The sequence below is a fragment of the Leptonychotes weddellii genome, chromosome 8, assembly GCF_054177405.1.
Source record: "Leptonychotes weddellii isolate Sample4059 chromosome 8, ASM5417740v2, whole genome shotgun sequence".
NCBI lineage: Eukaryota > Metazoa > Chordata > Mammalia > Carnivora > Phocidae > Leptonychotes > Leptonychotes weddellii.
Window position 1 is genome coordinate 1,082,254 of NC_138376.1, and position 13,873 is coordinate 1,096,126.

A 13,873-nucleotide genomic window follows, 5' to 3' on the forward strand; every position below is an offset into this window, starting at 1 on the left:
GATGCATAATAATGGGTCATCTGCTTGGGGGATGATTGCCAACATGTATTTTGGGGGGGTAGAGATAGAGGAAGTTTCCAAACGAATTTTTATATTTTAAAGTTGACTCACAGGATCCTGGGGGTCGGGTTAGGATTGCCTTTTGCCCTCAGCAAAGTATTAACATCCAGGCAGCTGAGCTGCTAGAGGAAGGTTTCTCTGCCTGTTTCAAGGACTTGTCAATGGGCTCTAGGTAGTAAGGAAATTTAATAATTTTTCTTCTGCCTTTGTTTCCCACATCACTTTCTGCTCGTTTTCCTGAAAAATCTAAAATTATTCTAAAAAATAAAGTTTGTTAATAAAAAAACTGATTAATTTTGCTTTGTAAAGTAGGAAAAATAATTTTCCCTCTGCCCCTCAGAGTGCTAGCCCTAGATCCCTGTTGTAAACAATTAGCAAAAGAAAAACAAACAGAAACTCCTGTATGTGATGTGGGAAACAAAGGCAGAAGAAAAATTATAAATCATTAAATTTCCTTACTACCTAAAGCCCATTGACAAGTCCTTGAAACAGGCAGAGAGACCTTCCTCTAGGGACTCAGCAGCCTCAATGTTAATATTTTGCTAAGGGCAAAAGGCAATCCTAGCCCGACCCCCAGGCTCCTTTAAGTCTACTTTAACATATAAAAATTCCTTTAGAAATTTCCTTCATCTCTAAACCCTCCAAGATACGTGTTGGCAATTGTCCCCCAAGCATATGGCCCACTGTTAGACATCTGAAGGGTCTCATGACTAAGGTTCCATTAGACGGTAATAAATGACCTTTTCCTAACAATAGCTAGCTCCCTCAAGGTCCTGGAAACCTTGCTTCCAAAATTCCTTAGAGACTTATGCTGTCCCTAACCCCCTCCCAACTTGAAAGTATATAATAGGCCACTCCTCATGACCCCAGCACGGCTCTTTCTGCCCCCCTTCCCCGTCCTGTCCCTGTGCTTTAATAAAATCACCTTTTTGCACCAAGGACATCTCAAGATTTATTTCTTGGCCATCGGCTTTGAACCCTAACATCGTCTTTCCTACATCATATGTATGGAAGATACCCAGGGTATCAACCAGTGACTTCCAACTCTAGCTTAAATACCGTCTGTAGTTAAAGACGAAAAAGAGAAAGGTGTAGGGAGGCCAGTTTTGAAGAGGTTATCAGGAAAAGCAAGATAAACATGGGTCATGTTTGTCATGCAGAGTAAAGTCAGTGCCTTCTCCTTTGATAATGTTATGGACCCCAACTTCAGCTGCCTGTCGCCTGGAAGCTCATTAGTCAAGAGAGGAATTTTGACTGGAAAGGAATTTGAGCTTTAATCAGGAAACCAGCACACTGGGGAGAAGGTGGATGCTTGTCCAAAAGCCAGCTCCTAGGTTTCTGCCCGGCCCAGGGGTTTTTAAAGGATTTAGGATAGTTCGTCAGCAAGGGGAGCGCAGAGGCCCGCAACATTTCTGGATTCCGTTCCCACTCCAGGATGCTAGTACAGATACTCTCATGCTGGGGTGCGGCAGGGTGAGGGAGCTCGGTTCCTGTCTCGAGGCGTGCAGGAGGACTCTGTTCTTCTTGCAAAGGAGGACAAGATCTACAGAAACACAAAGGGAGGTTAGCAAAATCATTTGTGTGACCTGAAAAAGAAAAACATTTTGCTAAAAAATGGCTAGGCTATTCAGAAAGCTGGGGCAGCTTGGCCTGGGAAAGTTCTGGTCCTTCTCTCCTCAGGGCCAGGGGTCTGCAAATCTCAAGGACAGAAAATTAGTTCCCTTACAGATCAAGGGCCTTGGGTCAGTGAGGAGTGTGTTAACTAGAAGCAAGTTAACCCTTGAGGCTGGTGGGAGTGCTGTTAGATTTTTTTATGATTGAAAGTCATCCTTCTCTTTCTGGTGCAGAGGACACACAAATGGAGATTTCCTTTATAAATTGCCCTTACAAAGGGTATCTTCTACTCTGTTTTTAGAGCTTCTCCTGTGTCTGCTTTTTCTCAAAAATAATCAGCTCAAAATAATCCTTATGCCAAAGAGGCATATTTTGGCGTGGAACATTCTGCTATCCTTCAGTTTACTAATACCGCTGCAAGAGGGATTCACCAAGAAATCCAGCAGTCCGCTCTTTAAGTGTACTTGCAAAAAAAGCAAAGCGGTCATTTCAATCATTTAAAATTGGTTCAATACTTCATAATTTATTAATGTAATTCACCAATTATAGGTCAAATGAAAAAAATTACATAAACTTGAGGGTGTAGGCCAAATAGGGAATAGGTAAATTCAGTATACTTTCCCTAAAAAAAATTAAGCTCTTAAAAATACTTATGGGTGGGGGCGCCTGGATGGCTCAGTCGGTTAAGCGTCTGCCTTCAGCTCAGGTCATGATCCCAGGGGCTTGAGATCAAGCCCTGCACCAGGCTCCCTGCTCAGTGGAGGGTCTGCTTCTCCCTTTCTCTCTCCCTCTCCCCCACTTATGCTCGCATTCTCCTTCTCTCAAATAAATAAATAAAATATTTTTTAAAAAAATACTTATGGGTGTATATGTAGGGGCCTAGGGCAGGCTGCGCCAAGATGGGCTACTTTGGCATAAAGATTATTTTGAATTAAAAGCCGTCAATACCCAGCAGATTCAGAAGAAGCTCTTTTTTTTTTTAAGATTTTTTATTTATTTATTTGAGAGAGAGAATGAGAGAGAGAGAGAGCACGTGAGAAGGGGGAGGGTCAGAGGGAGAAGCAGACTCCCTGCCGAGCAGGGAGCCTGATGCGGGACTCGATCCCGGGACTCCAGGATCATGACCTGAGCCGAAGGCAGTCGCTCAACCAACTGAGCCACCCAGGCGCCCCCAGGAGAAGCTCTTTACCTTCCCCACAACTGCCTAAAAAGAACTTAGATAGAGGTCCTGCTTCAGGAAGAGAGCTGTCACCAAGGGTAACCACATTATGGTATAAACCAGCTATGGTGGACAGGAGGAAGCTAGCAAGGCCTGTTTGATGAAGATGCTCTCTATGTCCTGTTGTTTCTAAGTGGCCCAGCAAACATTTGTGTACCGGACTTTTACTCTCTTTCATCTTCCTGTGAATTGCATTTCTTCCCTTTGAGTCCCAGACCCCTACCCCCTTGTCTTTGCTTGAGGATGACATATAAGCCTCGTTTCACCTGACTATCTTTAGAATTTCCATGTCTGTGTGGATTCCCCGTACACATGCTATTAAATTTTATTTTCTCCTGTTAATCTGTTTCATGTCAATTTGATTCTTAGTCCAGCTAGAAGGATCTTGAAGGGGACAGGAAATTCTTGATCCCCAACAGAAACACAATTATAATATCCTGTAGGTACAGTGGAGTGCCCTGTTTTGTGTTCTGGGGGATGTGCTGCAGGGATGGGGATGGTGGGTTATCTTCTGGCCTCAGAATACCCTTTCTCAGAGCCTGGGGCCCCTGGCTCCTTGGCAGACCACCATCAGACCCTCTTGCAGAATGGGTATTGACTTCTCTGGCTGATTCACATGGGACAGTCCTTGTATGCCATGGTTTTGTGCAAGTCTAAAGGCATCACGAATGGTCCAGCTCAACTACTCTGGTTCCTACAAACTTTCCTATTTGGAATAGCATCTCTCTCCATCTTGATTTCTTAGAGACCAAAACACCAAAAACAAAGAAGGTATCCAAAATCTTTCTCTACACTTTGACATTCAATTTCACTGTTTTTTTTTGGGGGGGGGGCGGTTTGAATTTACTTGATCTTTCTACTTTCCAGAAATTTAAGATGCTCTAGTCATTCATTATTCTTTCGTATGCTCTGGTTGAGCTTGACTAGATAATAGGAAAGCATTTAAGCTTCCCAATTCTGCAGACTAACCTACTTGGCAGAGGGCTTCCAGCTACCTTCTTGAGGTTCTCGGCAGTGTTGGTGCTCTTCCTATCACCGGTTTAAGCCATGTACTAAACTTTCTTGTTGGTACAACTTTGCTTCCACTTTCTGACTAAAACACCTTACCCTTACCACCCCATCTTAGCTCTCCTTTCCCCCAATTTTTTCCACCTCTCCTAACCAGGACAGAGTGACACTTCCCCAACACATCAGTTCCACACCACTAGGCACCTGCGAGGCATGGTCTTATCCTCTCAAACTACCGTTTCTCACACCACCAACAAAGGGAAGGAAGATACGCAAGTGCCCGGAATGGGTCAGGCTGAGCAGTAACGCAGAGGCACAGAGGACACGCTGAGGACCAAGAGGAGAGGACTGGGGAACGCCTTCCCCGGTCCTGCCAGCCGCAAACCATCCTTCCCTCCACGTGGCCCCACGGACACCGCACTCTGTGGTGGCCAGGGGTCTGACGGACGCTGCTAAGATTGCTCCTTCTGGTCAGGATCACATCTTAGTTCTTTTTTGTTTCCCCAGCACCTGTCCCATTGCCTTGCACACAGGCGTCCTATCAGTGTTTTCTGAACAAAGGACGGAAATTCTGATTTCACTTTCCACTTGTTCAGTATCATTCCAAGTTTCATATGAAAACTGCAGAACCTACTCACGTACTCTTTTCTCAAAGAAAAGCACAGGGCTGCCCTTGACTGGTAGTGCCTTTCTGTGGGTCCCTAGGTAGGAATCCTGTCTGTTTCACACCTGCCTGCCTGCTCTTAGTCACTTTCTCCAGACTGTAACGTCTCCCTCCAGCTCCGCTTACTCAAACACAGACAGTCCTGTGAGCTAGAGATTCTAACTGGAAGCTAGTTGCTACCTCTCCCATTCACCTGATTAGACTGGTTCGGGCAGGAGGGTCATCCACGCTGTCCCCTGACCTTGGCAGAATGACTCTGTCACTTCCAGGAGCCATTAGGTTTCCTTTCCTGGGAGACCACCTGCCTGTTCTCTAGGGACTAGACCTTATTTTCCTTCTATGATGCAGGAGGGCATATTATCTGTTTTAAGCAAACATTTATGAGGGACAGCCCCCTCCTCAAAGAAAGAGACCCTGAATAAAAGTACAACCCTGAAAGACTATGGACTGTGAATTAGACTATGATCTCTGGTGGAAATCCATTTCTACAACTAAATTTCAGTCTTTCTTGTTTCTTTTGTGATTAGGGGGTTGCTTTTTGGTAGGGAAAAAGATTTTTTAATCACAGAGTTAAACATCTTGGAAATCGAACCCAGATTTTTAAAAAGCATGGTCCTCTCAAAAGAGAAATAGTCATGACAATAATATTAATGGTGACAGCAGCAATATGGCAGATTATTGAATGAAATGGATTAACTTGAATAAAATGCTATGAATTCTCTCTTTTTTTTTTTTTAAAGATGTTATTTATTTATTCGTAAGAGACAGAGAGAGAGGCAGAGGGAGAAGCAGGCTCCCCGCTGAGCAGGGAGCCCGATGCGGGACTCGATCTCAGGACCCTGGGATCACAACCTGAGCGGAAGGCAGACGCTTAACCATCTGAGCCACCCAGGCGCCCTAAAATGCTATGAATTCTCAAAAAATAAAATACATAAAATAAAGTATCACGTATATTTTGAACACTGCTTTTGAGTAGTCAACCTATGTTATTAAGAGCCCCATTCATCTCAAGGCAGAAGTTAGAAACTCATTTTCTCAGTTTCTCTGGAACCCAGGGTGCAGACGTTGACCTAGATTTTTCTCCAATAGACACACTTATAAAGGACTATGATTTAGAGGAGAGTAATGTGAGGAAGAAGCATGGATAGATTTTGTTGATTTTTCCAGGATGTCAGTGGAGACCCATTGGTTGTTAGAATAGGCAGTTAGTGAGGCTCTAACGGATGCCTGGAGGCCAGCAAGGAGGAGGCCGTGGCCAGCTGTGGGGAAGGTCAGAGGCCTGTCCTGGCAGCGTCCACGAGAGGCCGGATCCCACCAGACAGGCCCAAGATGGCGGCGCCACGACAGGAAAGCCCTGAGCAAGTGAGGAAGAAAAGGCCCACTCTCCTACCAAAAAATCCTTGCTCCAAGTAATGAATATTCCACTCCCTTGTTAACAACTCAATAAAAGAAACCCAAACCCCATGCACACAGCTCTCTCTCTCTCTCTTTCACCTGCTCTCACATCTCGAGAACGTACTTTCGCTTTAATAAATTTTCCCACTATATCACTGTACACTGTGCTGTGTCTGTCCTCGAATTCTCCCATGAGGAGACCAAGAGCCTTCAGCGCCATCTTTGGGGTGGGCTGGGTGGGGGCCTCAGGGCCTGGGGTCTCTCCAGTTCACCTGGCAGATGGCTCTTGGGAACAGCTAATGTCCTGAAACATGCTTGGGGTCAGCTCTTCTCAGATGTTATCAGGCATATGGGCGCCTAGGAGGAAACTCAGAATGATGCACTTTCTTGCCTCCGTCTTGGAGTGGGAACAGAGCTTCTTTGGTTTACTTAGATGCAAGGTGAAATACAGAACATGAGTACATGAGGCCTACCAGAGAAACAGCAGAAATGGAGTCTTCCTAGAAGGTAGTCCCTTTGATGTAGTTTTGGAATGTTGGTGAGGGTGGTGGGGTCCGGAGCCAATGGCCAAGAATAAAGTCTTGAGACGTCTTTGGTGCAAAATGGTGGTTTTAGTAAAGCACGGAGACAGGACCCGTGGGCAGGAAGAGCTGCTGCCCTGGGGTTGGGAGGGGAGGCTGATTATATACTGTGGGGCTGGGGGAGGTGAGGCAAAGGGAGGTTTTCAAAAGGACTTTCATATGCTAAAGAGGACCAGCCAGATACCAGAGACCTTGCCATTGTCAAGTCAAGGTTGTTCTTCCCTCTAGCAAGGCATTAACATGAAGACAGTTGGGAGCTTCCTGGAGGAACCATACACTCTGCTCGCTTCAAGTATCTGTCAATGGGCTGAAGGTTATTAGGACATTTAATTTCATCTACTTTCCTTCTGGAACTTAGGTTATTGATAAGAATGCCTTTTCCTTGTAAATCACCAAGACATTTGTAAACTGAGGGAGACTCAGGTCCTACAGGACTGTGATTAAGTTAACCATTTGTTTTCCCTTCCCTTAGCTTTGGGGCAGCCCGAGGGCCTGAGGGACGTCCCACCTGGGAGTGGGGGGCGGGGAGTTGTGGGGTGTCAGCTTATGCTTTGTCCCCAGCTTGCCTTCTGCTCCCTCATCACCTTCAGCTTCCCTGTGTCATTAACCAGGGTCAGAATAATTTCTCTGTAACAACGCTAATAATTGGTCTTATTTTCCAGTACAGTATAATATCAAATCTTAACCCAATTTAAAGCTTTCTCTTTTCCCAGCTCAGGCCTTTTTAGGCTCTCGAACCTGCAGGGGGTGAGGAGGTATGCTTGCTCTTCTAACTATCCCTCCTCCCTCCTGCTGCCCTTTCGGGCTCCTGCGCGGTCGAGCAGGGGGAGCTGGGCTAGCAGCGGGCACAGCAGAGGAAAGAAGAGGGAAAGGACGAACAAAAACCACCTTGTCATTTTGTGTAGCTGGTCCTGGGTGTGGCCCTCTCCCAGCTTTACAAGGACTCCGGCGCAGAGGGCATCCTTCACTGCTAGGCAGCATGTTACATTGGTCAGAAACCCTGCTTCCCTGAGGAAACTCGCCTCCGTTCTCCGTGGCAAGCAATGCTTCTCCTGATCGGGCTTGTCTGTGTGCACCCCGCTCAGACTCTGTCCTCCTGCCGGTCGTCCCCGCCCCCACTGCTGCCCCAGGCCCTGCACACATTCCTTCCTACGCGAGGGAGGGAAGCCACAGTCCCTCAGAGGAGGCACACATCCATCACCAAGAAACACCCAGCTTTTTCTGATACCTGGGAGGGGGATGGTTCACCCTCTTTGTACCTCACTCTGCCATCAGGGCACCTACTCAGGCTCTTGCTTCTAGATGTTTTTAGCCATCAACCTGTAAGTTTTTTGAACGCTGTGCTTTGGGGATTTTTCTGGAGACTCATCCCATAGGCATGATGATCACTAACTCAATCTCCAACCCCTCGCCCCTTCCTGGAGGATGGTTGGGGGGGAGCAGCTGAAAGTTCCAAGCCTCTGATTGAGGCTCAGTCTCCCAGTGACCAGCCCCCATCCAGGAGCCCACCCAGAGTCACCCCATTAGAAAAAAAGACACTCCTGTCACCCAGGAAATCCCAGGGGATTTAGGAGTTCTGTGCCAGGCATTGGGGTCAAAGACCAAATGTTAGGCCAAAAGATGCTCCTAGTGCTCTTATGACTTGGGAAACTACAAGGGTTTTTAGGAGCTTTGTGCCTAGAACCAGGGACAGAGGTTAATAGGTATATACAGTTGATCCTTGAACAACACAGGTCTAAGCTGCATGGGTCCACTTATGTGCAGGTTTTTTTCAATAAATACAGCACAGTATTGTAAATGTATTTTGCCTTCCTTGTGATTTCTTTTCTTTTCTTTTTTAAGTAATCTCTATGCCCAACATGGGGCTTGAATTCACAACCCCAAGATCAAGAATCCCATGCTCTACTGACTGAGCCCGTCAGGTACTCCTGTGATTTTCTTAATAAAATTTCTTTTCTCTAGCTTACTTTATTGTAGGAGTACAGCATACAAAATAAATGTTAATTGACCGTTTATATTATAAGGCTTCCGGTCAACAATAGGCTATGATGTGGGAAACAAAAGCAGAAGAAAAATTAAATTTCCTTACTATCTACAGCCCATTGTCAAGTCCTTGAAACAGGCAGAGTGACCTTCCTCTAGGAACTCAACTGCCTCAATGTTAATACTTTGCTAAGGGCAAAAGGCAATCCTAGCCCAAAACCTCCCCCGCCTCCCCCCAGGATCCTGTAAGTCTACTTTAATGTATAAAAATTTCTTTGGAAACTTCCTTTATCTCTACCCGGCAAAGTACATGTTGGCAATCGTCCCCCAAGCATATGGCCCACTGATATACATCTGAAGGGTCTCGTGACTAAGGTTCTATTAGACAGTAATAAATGACATTTTCCCAACAACAGCTAGCCCCCTTCAAGGTCCTGGAAACCTTGCTTCCAAAATTCCTTAGAGACTTACTATCCCTAACCCCCTCCCAACTTGAAAGTATACAATGGATCACTCCTCATGACCCCAGAGAGGCTCTTTCTGCCCACGGGTCCTGTCCCTGTGCTTTAATAAAATCACCCTTTTGCACCAAAGATGTCTCAAGAGTTCTTTCTTGGCCCTCGGCTTCGAACCCTAACGTCTTTCCTACATCAGGCTATTAGTAGTTAAGTTTTTGGGGAATCAAGTTATATATAGAGTTTTGACTGCATGGGGATCAGTGCCCCTGACCCCTTCCCATTGTTCAAGGGTCAAATATATATATATATATATATTACACTGTATTATATATAAAATATTACACAGCAAGCGCCTACAGTACCCAACCTGGAATATATAAAACCCCATAAAGAAAACCCAGAGAGTTCACCACCGTGTCATTCTTTGGGTCCCAAGATCTCTTGATCTTCTTTCCTTTCCACACCTTTATCTCCCATGTAATGCCTAGGATTTGTAGCTGTACTTGGTGGAAGGAATAAGTAGAAGTATGTCTATTCCATCGACAGAAGTCACGCTCCTTTCAATCTATTAGTTTTTATATTTATGTTTTATACCCCATGAGTAAGAGTTTATTGTGAAGATGGATTCTAGAAGTCAGAGAATCATCAGAGTCACAGTTTTTAGATTTGACCTCAGGCACCGTGAAGGGGGGGTGGGTAATAGGACGTCCAGATACATGTACACGGAAAACAAAATGTGCTTATCGGGACGGTGTATCCAACGGATGCTCGAGGTACTTGCCACTCACTGCGGCCGTCATCTACGTAATGCCTCTCTCCATCTCTCCCTCTCCCCCTCCCTCCACTCTCTATCTTGGCAATAAAGAAAAATGCCACACCTAAAAATAAACATATAACAACAAAAGTAACAGCCTTTCCCCCAAGTCACATTAATGAGGCATTTTATATACATAGAGATGTTTGCCCAGAGCGCTGCATTTTTTTTTCATTTTTTTCATCTAATTCATTTATATTTCCTAAACACTCATTAAATTTAACATTTTTTATTAAAATAAGAAAATTCTTTAACTCATTCAGGAAATATTTACCGACTGCTTACTAGGTGCTGGGCATTACTGTAGAAGCTATAGATATAGGATCACAGCCAACAAACAAGAATGCCTGCTCTCAGCTATCTCATACTCCACTATGGGATACAGACGATATAGGAGATAAATCACTGAAATATATGCTCTATTATATTTTGGCAAGTATATAAATACATGTTAATAGTAAGCGGAGAAGAGGGATATTAATGCTGGAGGATACTGAAATATTAGACAGGATGGCAGAAGAAGGCATCACTGAGGAAGTGGAGGGTGCAGACTTCAAGGAAATGAAAACATGCGCTCTAAGGACATTTGTAGTCCGAGCATGCCAGGCGGGGAGCGGCCCGTGTGAGCACCCTGAGATGGAAGACTGTTGGTTTGCTCCCAGGGGAGCAGGAAGGCTGCTATGACTGCAGCCAGTAGAACCAGGGGAGACCACTAGGAGAGCGGAGAGAGGGGCCATACTGGATGCTGTAATCAGGGTGACCATACAGCCCTGTTTATGCTTAGTGTTCTGCTGTGATTATTAATGATGCTGTTTTCATTCTCACGAGTATCCCAGTTTGATTAATAAGGGTCATCAGGACTGTAGCAAGGAGCTTGATTTTCACTCCAATGGAGTTCACGGTTGGATGGTTTGAGCAGGTGAATGAGTGGATGACATGATCTGTCATGCTTCACCTGAGTGACTCTGACTGCCCTACTGGGGCAGAGGGGGGTGGGAAGGCTGGAGAGGGGCAAGAGCAGAGGGAGAGAGATGGGTCAGGAGGCACTGAAATAACCCAGGTGAAAATGATGGTGGCCTGAACCAGAGTGATCGAGGTGGGTGTGGTGGTGGTAAGAAGTTAGATTTTGGAACTATTGAGAAAAAGGAGTAGAGGGGATATGTTGATGAACTGAGCATGAAAGAAGAGTTCAGGATTATTCCAAGGTATTTTTTAATGAAATTCTTATTTTAAATAATTTCAGGTTAAAGTTTGTAAATATAGCACAAAGATTTCCAACTACTCTTCATCCAGATTCACCAAATGTTAGCTCTTTATCGCATTTGCTTTATCACTTTCTCAATCTTGATACATACGTATGAATGTGTATGAATATGTAGCACAATTATTATTTTATTTCTATCTGAAACTATTTGAGAGGAAGCTGCAGACACGATTTTTCCTTTACAAATAAATATTTCAAACAGTGTATATGTATTAGAAAAAAGAAATTCTCTTACCTAACCACAACACAATTATATAATAAAAGCAGAACATTAAACTTGATACAATGCTATTATCTTACTACAAGTTTTATTTAAATTTATCCCAATTTAGTAATATCTTTTGAAGCAAAAAAAAAAAAAAAAAAGGTGTCAGGCCCAGGATTATGTGTGATGCTTAGTTGTCATGCAATTTAGGTCCTTTTTAATTTGAAACAATTCCTCCCTCTTCCTTTGTCTTTCATGACTTTGCTACTTTTTAAGAATACAGGACAGTTATTTTGTGGAAGATAGGTCTATTTGGATTTGGCTAATATTTCAATTATTTATATCGTAAGTAATACTCCGCTGTTCTCAGTACTTTGTGTCACATTGTTGTGATGTCATTTTGTCTCCTTACTGGTGATCTTCACTTTGGTCACTTGATTAAGGTGGTATCTCAAGTTTTTCAACTATATCTTACTATTTTTCCTTTTGTCATTAATAAGTATCTTATTATCCAATAATTTTAGCAGGCATTGATTTGCCTGAGTCACTAATTACCATTATGGTTTTCCAATGGTGAGTTTCTAATTCCATCAATCTTTTTATATCTATTACAGAATATTCCATTGTAAGGAAAGCCTTTTTATTTCTTTCCATTTAAAAGAAAGTTGTTGATAATACCAGGGTCTTGTTGTATGGGTTCACATTTGAATCAGAAAGTTATAAAGATTTACATTTATTTTTTGCTGAATTCTCAAATAGTTTCAGATTTGGCCAGTGGATATTTCTTCAAAGTGTGTTCTTTTGGCCGGTCTCATCATCTTTGATGCTTCTTCACACTTTGACAATACACAGTGTTACAAGTTCTATCATCCAGTTTCCTGGGCCTTGACTCTGGATACACACACACACACACACAGTCACTCAACAAATAGTGGAAGCCACTGGGTTATATAATCACAATGGGAGGGGCAGTGATCTTGGGACTGAAACGTGATGCCCACGAATAGGCTGCTTCGTAGACACAGAGGCCAAAATGAGTTCATGGGAAAAAAATAGAAATTCAGTCTTTCATTTGGATTTTTGGGGTCTCATTCCGCTGATTGTCTGTTTTTTTGGAGGCATACTTTGAGACCTGACACATGGCCCCTCCCCTCAAAAGTGCTGCTCACTTCATTTGTCTCTAGTTCTGTGCCAAGTAAGGCAAATCTGGGTTTCAGCATCATAATCAGAAGCCGTGTTTTATGTCTTTTTCTTATTCTGGCAAAAGGTTTTTCTCATCGCCTTCTGCTCATCTTTATGTCCTCTCCCTCTGTTCCACCAGACTCTTGCCTTTAGGAGATCATCCGAGCACTCTGAGGCCCAGCAGCAACCTGCAGCTTCCTGTTCACCGAGCAACTTTTGAACAGATGCTCTTTCTGAATTGGGAAAGAAACATACTGGCCTATTACTTTTGATGGAGGAGTTAAAGAGCACTCATATTGTTCATTATTTTTAGATGACATCCAATGTTTGTTTTTGTGGACAACTCATTCCCATTATGAGATACCAGAATGAGACCAGAAGGATTAGTCACTTCATATTTGGTAGAATCTTTATCAGGGCTGAGTTGCTTTCTTTGTTCTTCTCTATTAGCTGACCTTGGTTCCTTGACCTTCAGATAATTTTTATACCTCCTAAGGTATCTGCAAACTCATAGCACTCTGGTCACTTTTCTTTAGCTGGGCTTCATTCAACAAACCTTTACTGAGCACAGACTAGGTCCATACTTTGCAAGGCTCTGAGATGCAATAGCAAATAAGATAGACTCCTGTCTGCCGGGGGAGTTGAGTCCACTAAGTAAGTATAATACAATCAGTAATGATAATTCTTTTAGGCCTACGGTGGCTAAGCTAATCAGGACTCTGGATTGTCATTGAAACTCCATACAAATTAGCTAATCTGCTGGCTTCTACTGGCGTTCATTGTGGTGCTGGTGGCGCTTCAAGGTTTCCTACACCTGAATTTCGGGTATCACCGACAATTTAAAGATGGTACAGCAGCTTTATTCCCATTTACCGTGAGGAATTTCCATCTTAGAATTCCCTGCTGTGTTAGCAGTAATTTTCTGAGAATACGGATTTGGTAAACTCATTTCTAGTTCCGGGTGTTGGTGTCAAGGAAACATTCCTTTTGACGTCATGTACCAAAGATGCAAAAAGCCGAGCGCTGGAGGCCCCAGTGAGATTCGAACTCACGACCCCTGGTTTACGAGACCAGTGCTCTAACCCCTGAGCTACGGAGCCCCGTCGAGCTGTCCCTCGACTCCTTGCCCCAAAGCTGATTACCCATGCAAATGTTTCGCTTTCTGCTCCCGAGAGTTTCTGGAAATCTGATGTTCCACCCCCTCCCCTGTCCGAGTTCCTCCGTGACAGTTACCACGTCACAAAGGCTGTCTGGGGACTCGGCCGGACTGAGGAGGGAAAGCGCGCGGGAAACGGCGCGCCTCCCGCCCCAGGCCCGCGGCAGGTGCCGCAGAGGCCCGCGCGCACGGCTGTCGCCACCTCCACGGCCTGCCGGCCTGCGCACAAATAAATACAAACCGAACACCTCGACTGCGGGCGAGTACGCG

The 13,873-nt window shown here is 44.3% G+C and overlaps 1 non-coding gene across 1 annotated transcript; it reads right to left on the reverse strand.

The window, feature by feature from the left end:
• Nucleotides 1-13,474: 13,474 nt before the first annotated feature.
• Nucleotides 13,475-13,547, reverse strand: TRNAT-CGU (transfer RNA threonine (anticodon CGU)). The gene has a single exon. It is a non-coding gene; the product is annotated as a tRNA-Thr (tRNA).
• Between the last annotated feature and the right edge of the window lie 326 nt (nt 13,548-13,873).